The sequence below is a fragment of the Pelophylax lessonae genome, assembly GCF_965119305.1.
Source record: "Pelophylax lessonae genome assembly, chromosome: 7".
In the NCBI taxonomy this organism is placed as follows: domain Eukaryota; kingdom Metazoa; phylum Chordata; class Amphibia; order Anura; family Ranidae; genus Pelophylax; species Pelophylax lessonae.
In genome coordinates, this window is record NC_138774.1 from 37,228,007 (window position 1) to 37,241,380 (window position 13,374).

Sequence of the window (13,374 nt, forward strand, 5' to 3'; positions counted from 1 at the left end):
GTTTGGGGTCTTTTAGACCCCCAGATCCCTCCACAAGAGTACCTGTGAAAAAATAAAAAGTTTTTTAAATGTCCAAAAATATCGGCCAATACCGACATTCGATAACCAAAATATCGGTATTAAAAAAACGATATCGGTTGATCACTACTTCAAATCCTGCACCGCATCAGTGTGAACCGGGACTTACTGAAAATTATTTTGCAGTAAAGAGTAAAAGGTCTTTTAGACCCCCAGATCCCTCCACAAGAGTACCTGTGAAAAAATAAAAAAAATGTTAAATGTCCAAAAATATCAGGCAATCGGTATAAAAAAAAAAACAATATCGGTTGATCAATACTTCAAATCCTGCACCGCATCAGTGTGAACCGGGACTTACTGACGATAGTAACACCACATAATTCAATGTTTTACATTTTAAACGTAATGAATATATTAATGTACTGTGAGCTATAGGCAATCTAATTTCGAGTTCCCTGCTAAAAGACCTGAAAATTGAATGACTTTGAAATGTTGATAAGGGTTGTTTTAAGCCCTAAAATGAGTTTTAAAAAGTGCCAAAACCTCTCAAATGGTACCAGAATAAATTAATTAAGAGTTTCTTTATAAATATGAAACCAACGAGGACACAGAGGGATCGGAGGTACAGCTGCTTTTGGATATCATCAGAAGCAAAGCTCTTTAACTGCCGATTATTCGGGAACCCCAAAAAAATCAAGTCGTAAACAGCAGAGTCACTCTAGTATTGGGAGGCAGTAATGCACAACTGCACAGAGTTCATTCAAAAGATAAGTGATCTCAAACATATTTTGAATAGTCTTAGTAGTTCAGTAAAGTAATGTAAACTTCAGTAGTTGGGGTGTCTGAAGCTGCCCAAGATATTTCACACAGGGATTAAAAAAAAGGGGGGGGGGGGCTTGATGTATAAAAAGAGTCTGTTGCTAGCAGAAACCATGCAAAGATAAAAGGATCTTCTGACAGCCATACACCATTCCCAATTATGGATCACTAGATAAAAGCAGCCACAGCTCATTCCATCCAAACCCCCCCCCAACGCGTTTTGCGGGATGAAACACGTTGGGGGCATGGCTTGGATGGAGCGAGCTGAGGCTGCTTTTTTAATTACATTTCATTATGAGAATGCAATTAACAATAACAATGGCTGCAACATTTGGCTGACATGTTAAATCAAGAAAGACAATATACAGTATGTTAGTATAAGCTGAGAGAGACCCAGCAGTGCTGGGTCTATTGGTGTACATTAAAGCGGAGTTCCACCCAAAAGTGGAACTTCTGCTCATTTGCTTCCTCCCCCCATCCGGTGCCACATTTGGCACCTTTCAGGGGGGAACGGGTACCTGTTTTTGACAGGTACTCTTCCCCACTTCCGGGAGACGGCGCCACGGCGCTATCCCTCGGATGTTTGGCCCCTTCCCCCGCCGCCGAGCCAGTCCCAAATGCGCAGCACACTTCTCGCATGTGCATTAGGGACCCACCCGTGAAGCTGCAAGGCACCGGCAGTAGCACCCGACAGCCGATGGAAATGGCGCCGACATTGCTGGACTCCAAGACAGCTAATATTAAAAGTCAGCAGCTACAGTATGTGTAGTTGCTGACTTTTAATTTTTGGAGGGGGAGAGGGGAGGCTGGAACACCGCTTTATGAAATGTGAATAGATGGTGGTCAGACTAGTAAGTAGTGTTATGGCTGCTTCTTTCCTACCACACTTATTCCTTTGATCCTTTCTGTGATTATAAATATAATAAGTGATCTACACCTTTTTATATGTTAATATCAACCTTATTGTATCTCTTGCAGTAAAAGAATATTAATAATGAATAACCACTATGCTAAATAAGAGAAAACATTTATTACAGAAGAGAAAATTGTCACTAATAACATTAAATAAAATGAACCGCAAAGTAAGTGAATAATACAATAAATAAATGATGTTACAATGGAAATACAAATGCTATCAATATTATAGGACAAATTGCAAGATGGAAAAAGTTACAGGAGAGATAAACTAATAAGAATAAAAGTAATACTTTACATAGACCTCCCGATGTTCTGGAGGTCTGTGCTCAAATAGACTTCAGCCCAGAGAAAGAGAATTTTTTAGGGCTCTGGCTGTATATTTATATACCTCCCCAACCATCCCCTTTCAATGTTAACATGTTGATCAGGTTTTTAAATCAGGTTTTTGAGTCCCCCTCACAGCCCCCCCCCCCCCCCCAGGTGATTCCCTCCCAGCATCGTTTATAGGTACCATAAACAAGTTTTTCCAGATAACCAATTCTAGCTTAAAAGACCTTCTCAGATATTGCCTGAGCAGTAATAAAGCAGTAAAGCAGTAAAAAACTAGCTTTCCCGGTCTAGATACAACTCAACTTGTTTTATGATGTCAGCTGTACGATTTTGTCAGGTACACAGATGGAGTCAAAAAAAGTTCAATATATGATGTTCATTACATATAAAAATATTAGAATTCAATATTTCTATTACATTTCCCCCTGAAGTTCATTCTTTGAACTTAAACATTTTGTACCCACCCACAACATCCCACAAGGTCCAACCCCCCCCCCCCCCCCCCACCACTACCACTGCGACCTCCACTTCTTTTCTTGAACACGACAAAACTCTTATCTGTTCTTATGAACACATCAACATAGACTTGAGACTGAGAAGCCGTAGAAATCCTGGTGTCTCTGAGAACACACATCTGGACCATGAGTGCATGTGCAACAATGTTTACTCACTCCTCTGCCTTGGAAGAGTGGAACTCCAACACCGATGGTGGGATCCTGGCATCTTTTAACAACAAGGGAACATAACAAGGGAATGCTGTGTGATGTTTGCAAAGATTGGATCGGACCGCGAGATGGCACTTTTCAACATGGTTAAGGAAAGTCCAGTCTTGCACCTTTGTCTCAAGCTATGGCATGGTGGTCTTTGTTGCTTCTTCAGGTGGTGGTAGAGAAGGCCTCCGGACAGTTGTGCATGAATACAAAAAGAAAAAGGGAGAATGTCAGAGTACAGTTATTGGGGGGGGGGGGGGTCAAGATTGTTGCAGTTGTGTGGCCGTTAAGGATTATTTTTTATAAGGGTTATAATGTTAACAGGTAAATCTCAGGTTAATGTAAAATCTAACATAAGACCTGGATTTACAGGGATACCCTGGTTTCAATAGTACTGGCGATCCTAGCATAAGGAACAATCTATTCAGAGAAAGGGAATACAATAAGACACAGGGCCACTCACTAAAACTAGAGGAAAGGCGGTTTAACCTTAAAGTACGTAGGGGGTTCTTCACTGTAAGAGCGGTAAGGATGTGGAATTCTCTTCCACAAGCAGTCGTATCAGCAGGGAGCATCGATAGTTTCAAAAAACTATTAGATGGGCACCTTAAAGACCACAACATACAGGGGTATACAATGTATGGTTAACAGCAAACACACACACACATCATAGGTTGAACTGAATGGACGGATGTCTTTTTTCAACCTCACTAACTATGTAACTATGTAACTATGTAATTGTTGTTAAATATGGTTCTGTGGGTTCCCACCTGACTTTGAAGCTGAGTCAGGATGAATGTCATAATTCACAACAAAAAATTATATGATTGGTGTCTTGGTTACATTATCTAAGAGAATAGAAGATAGAAATCAAAAGAACAACTTAGAGAGCATAATATTAAAACTAGGAAAGGGAAGAAAGATAGGTAAGTAATGAAAAATGAACAAAGAGGATAATACAAATAACAATGAAAAATAAAAAAATATATAAAAATTAAAAAATATAAAAAAATAAAAAAAATATATAAAAACGACAGATTTAATGCTGCTCCAACTAAGATTTTTTTATCTAGCACATTCAATTTTGGATAGTTGCAGAGCATTGAATCTGTATTAAAAGAAATTCACTAATATATAGTTAATATATAGCAAATTATAGGAAGGCGCCTGGCTCTTTTTAAAGATATATCTGAACCTGCTGCCCTTTTAATTGTGAAAACAATATAAAATATGGGACGTAGATGAAAAAGGCGCTGGTGATCTTTTATATTTACTGGAATAAAACTTGTTCAGGGTAGCACGTGTATTAAATATGTATTAAAAGTGCTTATTAGTGAATAAATTATTATAATTAAAGGTAATAGATATATTTTAAAGTGCACAACTCAAAATTAAAAAATATTTCTGTTGCTTATTGGTAAATAAATATATAAATAGTTATATATAAATAAATAAATAAATAAATATATTGTACATGCAACAAGCAAATCAATTATATAAATATATAATATTCCGTGCAGCAAGCAAATAAAAGTGCTTAATAGTGCGTGCATAAAAAACTCATCAAATATAAGCAGATATATTCGTGCTCTCCAGTGAAAAATAATTATATAGCAAGTGTCTCTGCAATTCGTGCAAAAAATATGCTCCTTAAAGTGCTTCAGGTGGTGGGGTGTGACACACGTGGCCTCTTACCAGCTTCAAATGAGTCACAATGACTCCCAACGCCTGTGATCCCTTTAATTGGGTGGATCAGACCTCTCCTCGATATCTTTTGGGATGGATATCTGCTCCTACATTAGGCATGTATGGACCATATAGTCCGCATAAAGATAAACAAAAAAAGCCTCCAATAGTGAAATATTGTATGCTTTATTTGAAAATTAATAAAAAGGTATACAGTTGGTCCCTTACTATTAGTTGTGCCCTCCTGGCACTGGGCAATTCGGCAGTACACAAAATCTTTCAGTAGTGGGGAATCGTATCCGAGGATCTGCAGCTTCCTCTTAGTTTTCCTCTCACTGTGATGTGTGCGGCGGTCGGCGAGCGTCCCTGCCTCTGCTACGAATGCCTGTGTGTTTTGCTTCCGGGTTTGTCAGTAACCACAATGCATTTCGCATCTGTGCGTCATCAGGCGGCAGGGACGCTCGCCGACCGCCGCACACATCACAGTGAGAGGAAAACTAAGAGGAAGCTGCAGATCCTCGGATACGATTCCCCACTACTGAAAGATTTTGTGTACTGCCGAATTGCCCAGTGCCAGGAGGGCACAACTAATAGTAAGGGACCAACTGTATACCTTTTTATTAATTTTCAAATAAAGCATACAATATTTCACTATTGGAGGCTTTTTTTGTTTATCTTTATGCGGACTATATGGTCCATACATGCCTAATGTAGGAGCAGATATCCATCCCAAAAGATATCGAGGAGAGGTCTGATCCACCCAATTAAAGGGATCACAGGCGTTGGGAGTCATTGTGACTCATTTGAAGCTGGTAAGAGGCCACGTGTGTCACACCCCACCACCTGAAGCACTTTAAGGAGCATATTTTTTGCACGAATTGCAGAGACACTTGCTATATAATTATTTTTCACTGGAGAGCACGAATATATCTGCTTATATTTGATGAGTTTTTTATGCACGCACTATTAAGCACTTTTATTTGCTTGCTGCACGGAATATTATATATTTATATAATTGATTTGCTTGTTGCATGTACAATATATTTATTTATTTATTTATTTATATATAACTATTTATATATTTATTTACCAATAAGCAACAGAAATATTTTTTAATTTTGAGTTGTGCACTTTAAAATATATCTATTACCTTTAATTATAATAATTTATTCACTAATAAGCACTTTTAATACATATTTAATACACGTGCTACCCTGAACAAGTTTTATTCCAGTAAATATAAAAGATCACCAGCGCCTTTTTCATCTACGTCCCATAGTTAATATATAGTTGCCCTGAAATCTATTGTTGACTGCACTGAAAAAGGAAAACAAAAAAACAAAAAGCATTGCAGCAACTACTTTACAAAAAGAGCAACTCCTCTCCCGCACTAGTGATCAGCAGTACGAATTTGCAGGTCAGGTACACAGATATTAAGGAGAGAGTAAAAAAAAATGATAAAAATAAATGCATACATTTTTTAGAATTTAGGTAAACCTGACTGCACTTTATTACTCCAATTTAGAGGCTTCTCCCAAAAACAAAAACAAAAATTAAAAAAATGTAGTTTGTTCTTTATATTGTTCTAGGGTCTTCTAATAAATTCGCACAATACCCCACATCGGTCTCCTAATAGTTACTAGGGATGATCGAACGGTTCGGGTCCACCATCGGTTCGGCCCGAACATTGGGTGTTCGAGGTTCGGCCGAATTTAGAACTTTTTGCCCAAAAAGTTCGGAATTCGGCAACCAGAACCGCCCAAAATGCAATGCTTCAGGAAATGGGCTTTAAAAGCCCGTGATTGGACCAGAACCATTAGCAAAAGCCAATTGAGGGGGCAGGAGAATGCTAGGAATGTGATTGGAGTGACTAGGGGGTCCCTAGACCAATCATTAGTGAATACGCCCCCCAGTATATAAGATCGCCCCCGCCATATTCCTAGCATTGTTATACTGGACATGGAAGAGAGTGGAAGCAGTTCTGTTAATTTTACTTTAAAAGTGTCATTTAGCATTTATTAGTGTGAGGAAAGGGATATCTAGTGTAGTTAGAGTGCTCCTTTACACTTAAGTTAGCTTCAAAAATTTAGTTTCTGTAGGGAAAGTGTTAAGTGTCAGGGGACCGTAGTGTAGTGTAGTGTAGGGTTAACTGGCAGTGACTGCTATGGCAGGGTGACAAAACCCCTCCATAGCAGGGTGACCGCTATAGAGAAATGATCATTTCTCTGAATAGCTTCATCACACCCATATGGCTTCTCATCAGCCAAGCATTTTTTATGCTGCAGGGGCTGCCACTGCCAGTGCTTTTGTGAGGACATGTTTGATGTCAGACATGACATCTGAACATGTGTATAGGGGGTATATATAGACATATATGTCTGAATATATACCCCTAGACATATATAGGTGTGATAGTAGCAGAAATAAATGCTTGCGCTAATGAAATCATTTAGAGTAATATGTTTCTGCTACTATCACACCTATGTTCAGATGTTTTGCCTGCCTCAAAAGAACCCCAAAAAATGCCAAAAAAACGCTAGCGTCAAAAAAAAAAAATGCCCAGGTGTGTTTTTGCTGGCATTTTTTGGGGGGTTTTGGAGGCAGGCAAAACATCTGAACTTGTGCACAGTACCACTATACAGAAGTTCAGATGTTTTTCCTGACTGCAAAGAACCCAAAAAAATGCCTTCTATTAAACCGGCAAGGTGTTACAGGAGCGAAGCAAACCCCCTGTCAGAAATTTTTCTAATACAAACAATCCTTTTTTTCTTCTGGTTCTGGACATGCTACAGAGCTTAAACTTCACAGGTACACCTTTTAGACCCCCCAGACACAAAATCACACAAAAGAAAGTTCTTAAAAAGTGTCATTTTTGATAAAAAAGCCAATTATTGAAAAATTAAAAAAAAAAAAAAAGAGATTTTTTGATTTTGAATTTAGTATTGGGGGGTCTAAAAGGTGTACATGTGAAGTTTCAGCTCTGTAGCATGTCCAGAACCAGAAAAAAAAAAAGATAATTTTTCAGTAGAACAGGGATGTGGGTCGGGACCCTCCTTTAACTTTAACACCTATATGATCTTTTTTTCTGGTTCTGGACATGCTACAGAGCTGAAACTTCACAGGTACACCTTTTAGACCCCCCAGACACAAAATCACACAAAAAAGTTCTTAAAAATTGTAATTTTTGATAAAAAAAGCCAATTATTGAAAAATTAAAAAAAAAAAAAAAAAAAAGAGATTTATATATAGGTGTGATAGTAGCAGAAATATATTACTGTAAATGATTTCATTAGCGCAAGCATATATTTCTGCTACTATCACACCTATATATGTCTAGGTGTGTATATAAATATATGGATGTGTGTATATACACCACTATACACAAGTTCAGATGTTTTGCCTGCCTCAAAAGAACCCCAAAAATGCCAATAAAAACGCTAGCGTCAAAAAAAAAAATGCCCAGGTGTGTTTTTGCTGGCATTTTTGGGGGGTTTTGGAGGCAGGCAAAACATCTGAACTTGTGCACAGTACCACTATACACAAGTTCAGATGTTTTTCCTGACTGCAAAGAACCCAAAAAAATGCCTGCTATTAAACCGGCAAGGTGTTACAGAAGCGAAGCCATATTGGTGAAAAATCAGATCTGAAAGTTTTCTAATACAAACAATCTTTTTTTTTTATGGTTCTGGACATGCTACAGAGCTGAAACTTCACATGCACACATTTTAGACCCCCCAGATACCAAAATCAAAAAATCTCTTTTTTTTTTTTTTTAATTTTTCAATAATTGGCTTTTTTTTATCAAAAATGACAATTTTTAAGAACTTTTTTTGTGTGATTTTGTGTCTGGTGGGTCTAAAAGGTGTACCTGTGAAGTTTCAGCTCTGTAGCATGTCCAGAACCAGAAAAAAAGATCATATAGGTGTTAAAGTTAAAGGAGGGTCCCGACCCACATCCCTGTTCTACTGAAAAATTATCTTTTTTTTTCTGGTTCTGGACATGCTACAGAGCTGAAACTTCACATGCACACATTTTAGACCCCCCAGATACTAAATCCAAAATCAAAAAATCTCTCTTTTTTTTTTAAATTTTTTCAATAATTGGCTTTTTTTATCAAAAATGACAATTTTTAAGAACTTTTTTTTGTGTGATTAATAGTTAATGGGGCATGACCCAGAACCCTAGGCACTTTTTAGGGGCATTTATTGGGTTTTGGGGCTTCAAGATGGTGTTTTTTGATTACCAAAGTTCGGGTCCCATTGATTTCAATGGGGTTCTGAAATCCGGGCCGAACTTTTGGGAAGTTCGGATGTTCTGGCCGAACCGAACTTTTCAAAAGTTCAATCATCCTTAGTTACCCAAATCAGGACAGCAACAGGGTGGAGTTCACTAAAGCTGTAGCCCTAGGACTGTATATGCCCATTAAAAAAACTTAACCGGAGATATTTGGATTCATCTATTTTGATCTCAAGATATCACTCAAATCATCCACTCCACTCCTCATAAGGCATCCTGATCTCCAGCTTCCATGTTGCCTCCTCCCAGGCTCACTATCAGGACTGCTCCAGAATCTATAGAAGTCCATACTCCAGTATGTCCAGCCAGCTCTTACCCCCGTCCACCACTAGGTGATTCCTGAAAACTCATTTATTCAGGGAAGCCTTCTCTGCTTCCACCAAGAACTTTACCTTAGCCAACTCCATCAGATCATTTCCCCTTGCAGCTATTATCTTTTTGTACAACCGCCTCCCCTTGGATTATTATTCCCTTAGGTAGGGCCCTTCTATTAACGCATGGCAGAAACTGCGGGCGCTATTCAAATCCTGTTGCCCAAAGTCTAACTACCAAACTTTTAACTCTGCCCCAAATCCCAAAGGAAGTTTCTGTAGGTGTAATGGGGTGTCATGTTTGATATGAAGTATTTTCTCTGGGGTAATAGGGGTACATCCCGGTGCTCCTGCTATATCCATGCCAAGGACAAGAGAAGATGTGCAATAGATCCCTGAGGTAGTGTACCCCGCTGAGTACAATTTAACCTGATGCTGAACACAGTGCATCACTAGACATTTGATAGCAGCACCAGTGCCCTGGTCTCAAATAATTTTAACTTTGTTTAGGACAGGTTGGGACAATACCTCGGCATCCATGATACATGACCCCTTCCTTTTCCAGCATTGCTGACTCATGATTCTGTCCTGTTTCCTTTGACATAGCACAACACCTTCTTTTCTCCAGCACCCATCAACATCAATCATCTGAGGTTACCTGGACTCATAAACCATCAGAACATAATGGACTCTGGGGTGTAACACTGTAGAGTCTGATAGGATAGTACCCAAATTGACCAAGGTATATGCACGATGTTCAGTCCCTGCAATCAGGGACGAGAACAGTCAAAATCTGGTTTTGACAGCCATGGAACTGAGTCATCCACCAATCCATATGACTCATAGTAAACTTGGATACTACCCCCATCTGCCTGTCTTTACAAAGTGGAAATTGCCCCACTGAGAACAAGGCAATCACCTCTCCTGGGTCCTGGAACACCTCATTGTACCTGGGTGCTGGACAGAGTAAGTGAGATTTTCTAACCCCTTCACCAACATGTAGCTCCAGACTCCCCAATGTGTTCCTGAGTACCTTCCGGTCGATAGTGTTTAAAGCACCCAGTGCCATGCCCCCAGCTCCTGCAGTCTCCATTAAACCTCTCTTTAACCGAACTATGGGAATAGTCTGAATACTCGGATTGAAATTAACCTTCCAACATGTACACCTGATTCTTTACAAAGGCTGCACACCTTGTGACCCATTTGTCAATCCGGTAATCAGACAATGTTATCCTTCACCCATACAACATAAACTGAGTACACTATTCCGATAGGACTCACATGGAAGGCAGAACCATAGTACAGCACTGGGGCACTGGTCTTACTGGCATGCAGGACACAGAATACTAGTAAAGGTACACAAGGAGTCTAGGACAGGAAGGATACCTATGGGCACCAACTAAGGAGCATGACCACCCGTATAATGAATGTGAGGACCCTTGGAAAGGCCAAGGCACAGATTCCAAAGCTGGCTACACACCATACAATTTACATCCTGTACTATGCTTCTTCAGATTCACCAAAACCATATAATACAAGGTTAGACCTAAACACCTTCAAATTGTATGCAATCAGTCAGGCCCTCGTACTACATATCTGAAGGAAAATCCAAAAGAAACTGAACAACAAAAAATTGCATAGTGTGTTTCCAGCTCAAGGAACTTCTGCTACTGGGCACAGATGGCCAATAACGAATAGCCACGTAAAAACACATAAGTGACACTGGGCAGGAGATAAGGATTGAATTACACTTGGAGGCACACAGAGGGACTGCTAGGAACAAAGTCACATTAGCCAGACGCCCTGAGGCAATGAGCGAAGTTTGAAAAGACTGGATTGGCTGGGTGTGTGGCTAATTGACTTACCAGCGGGGGGTTGTTGTCTTAAATACAAGTCTTGTGGGATAACAGGTAACAAACCTCCAAGTACCAGCATGACTCCTGTTCTCTGGGCATAACACTGACAGAGATTCATAACACTTCTTTTACCTAATATAGGTGTTTAGAGTGACAATTATCCACTGCAGTCCTAATCAAATTTTCATCTTTAGAAACTAAGTAAGACTGGAGATGACCAATCATATTGTCAGTGGAAATAGGGGATTGCAGACTTTAGCTAGTTGGTTTTGCTAATCAGTTGAGGAAAGAAACTCATTAATACCAGGGCTCTACATATGTCGGATCAGAACATACACCACACAAGGTCTAGAACCAAACATAGCCAAACGGACTGACATCAGAAGCCCCATTTAAATAAACCTAAAAAAGAAAAATTAATTTTTATATAAAGTTGTCTCTGAAGGCTGTGATCTCCTTTGGTTCTGAAAGCCATGAAACCCAATTATCGAATCTGAAGGATAAAACACCAATAAAATTTAGAAATACAAATAAACATAAATTTTTTCTTCCTCCTAAAAATGAACCGATGGTTAAGTACATTTGACAAAAAATTAGCATATGAAACACACAATTATACAATACAATACATTCCATAAAGAAAGACTTTGAACATTTTTTCTTAGTTGTTTTGGAACAGTGAACTTTTTAAAATACCAAAAATTGTTGAGCTCAAACTAATTACCACGTGGATTTTCCCCCCAGAAAAATTTCACCATGGTCAAAAATGAGCAGCTCGTAAAAAAATGTGGCCAAATAGTCTACATGCATAACATTTTATCTTATCTAAAGTTGTACAGCGTCTCTTAACAAAACGCGTTGTTTTAGATGATAGAGAATGTTCGATGGCTACGACTGGTAAGGCTCCAACTGGATTAGAAGTTTTTTCTGGTGCTTTACAAGATATAGGGGCAATTTTGTGAGAACTCCAACCTTCCATGGATTTATCCCTATTGGTACATACGTTAGGTGTGGGTGTCCCACTGAATTCGGACATAACCAAATCAGTTGCTTTGTTATCCACTCTTTTTGAAGACTGAGCAAGCTGCTCCTGGCAGCTGACAGATAATGATTTTACTTCACTTTCTGCATCCTTCAGTCTTTTTACCAGCTGATGAACTTCTTCCTGTAAGCTCTGGTTTTCTAACACTAGGTGGCGGTAGCTAGCATCAGAATTTGACTTAGAAGCTTCTTTTAGGGACGTGTTTCGCAATTTCAAATGTTCATACTGTCTACTTATCCACCTGGCCGCAAAGATCAGTGGAGTCTTTCCCGCTCGCTTACTATAACATTTTCCACTGAAGTTTAATTTCATATCCTCTTCTATCAGAGGAGCAGAAAATGCTCCTTCTGCCTGGAGACTTTCCTCCCTTAATTCCAGCATGGCATCCGTTCCCTGCCTTGCTTTTCTACTTTCCTCTTCTTGTTCCTGTGCCTCATAATCTCCTAGTAATTCACCTTTTATTGGAGTATCAAGCTTGTAGCTTTTTTGTTGCTCTCCCTTTTTGTCAGCTGCTGAAAGGTGACAATTCAGATCAGCGCTTGAGCACTTTGCTGACAAGGACTGGGCAATTGCATGACAAGGCCCAAGTCCTGACAATTGCTTATTGTCCCCCTGTTCATAACTGCCACAACTTTGGGGTTGTGACTTGTGGGACAGTTTCTGCTTGTCCCTACTTTGAAGTGTTGCTTGGAAAGATTTCTCAGCAAAAACATTCACTTCCTCTGCCCTGTTCACTGACTCTAGCATCCATATACTCCAAGCATCTCTTTCATTTGGGCGTGTCATCTTTTTGTGATGAGCATACCACAGCTCCTCCCATGCTTTAACCTTAAATGTACCTCTTTTAGAATACTTCTTTCCGGTCCAGAGATCCCAATCACTAATATATCAAACCACCCAGGGTCCATATTTATCAATCATCTCTTCCCTTGGGGTCAGTTGGTAGGGTTTACCACACTTAGATTCCCTCATTGAGTTAATACTGTTTCCCATCCTTTACGGATACTGGACCCTGAACTGATTTCCCAACCTTAAGCGGTTGTTCCCCAGAGGTAGATAATCTCTGGCCAATGATTGGGTTGACAGGTTCCGCCCCTGTCACCGTTGCCGATTTTTCACTACTTGTCAGAACAGGATTTTCCCTCTCCTGACTATAGTCTTTCAAACAGACCTGGAGACTTCCGGAACTCGTTAATAGTTCAAATCTCCCCCCGTGGACTTTTCTGAAGTATTAAAAAAAAATGCTTAATGTACAACTATTATTTTGGTTATCTCAAGAAAGATTAGCAAAAACTTGGATAATCAGAAGCCTTTGAGTGCTTGGAGTACAGAGGGTAGTTAATAAAGGCACAATTATTTGCAAAACGATTTGTAGCAGTTACAATCTA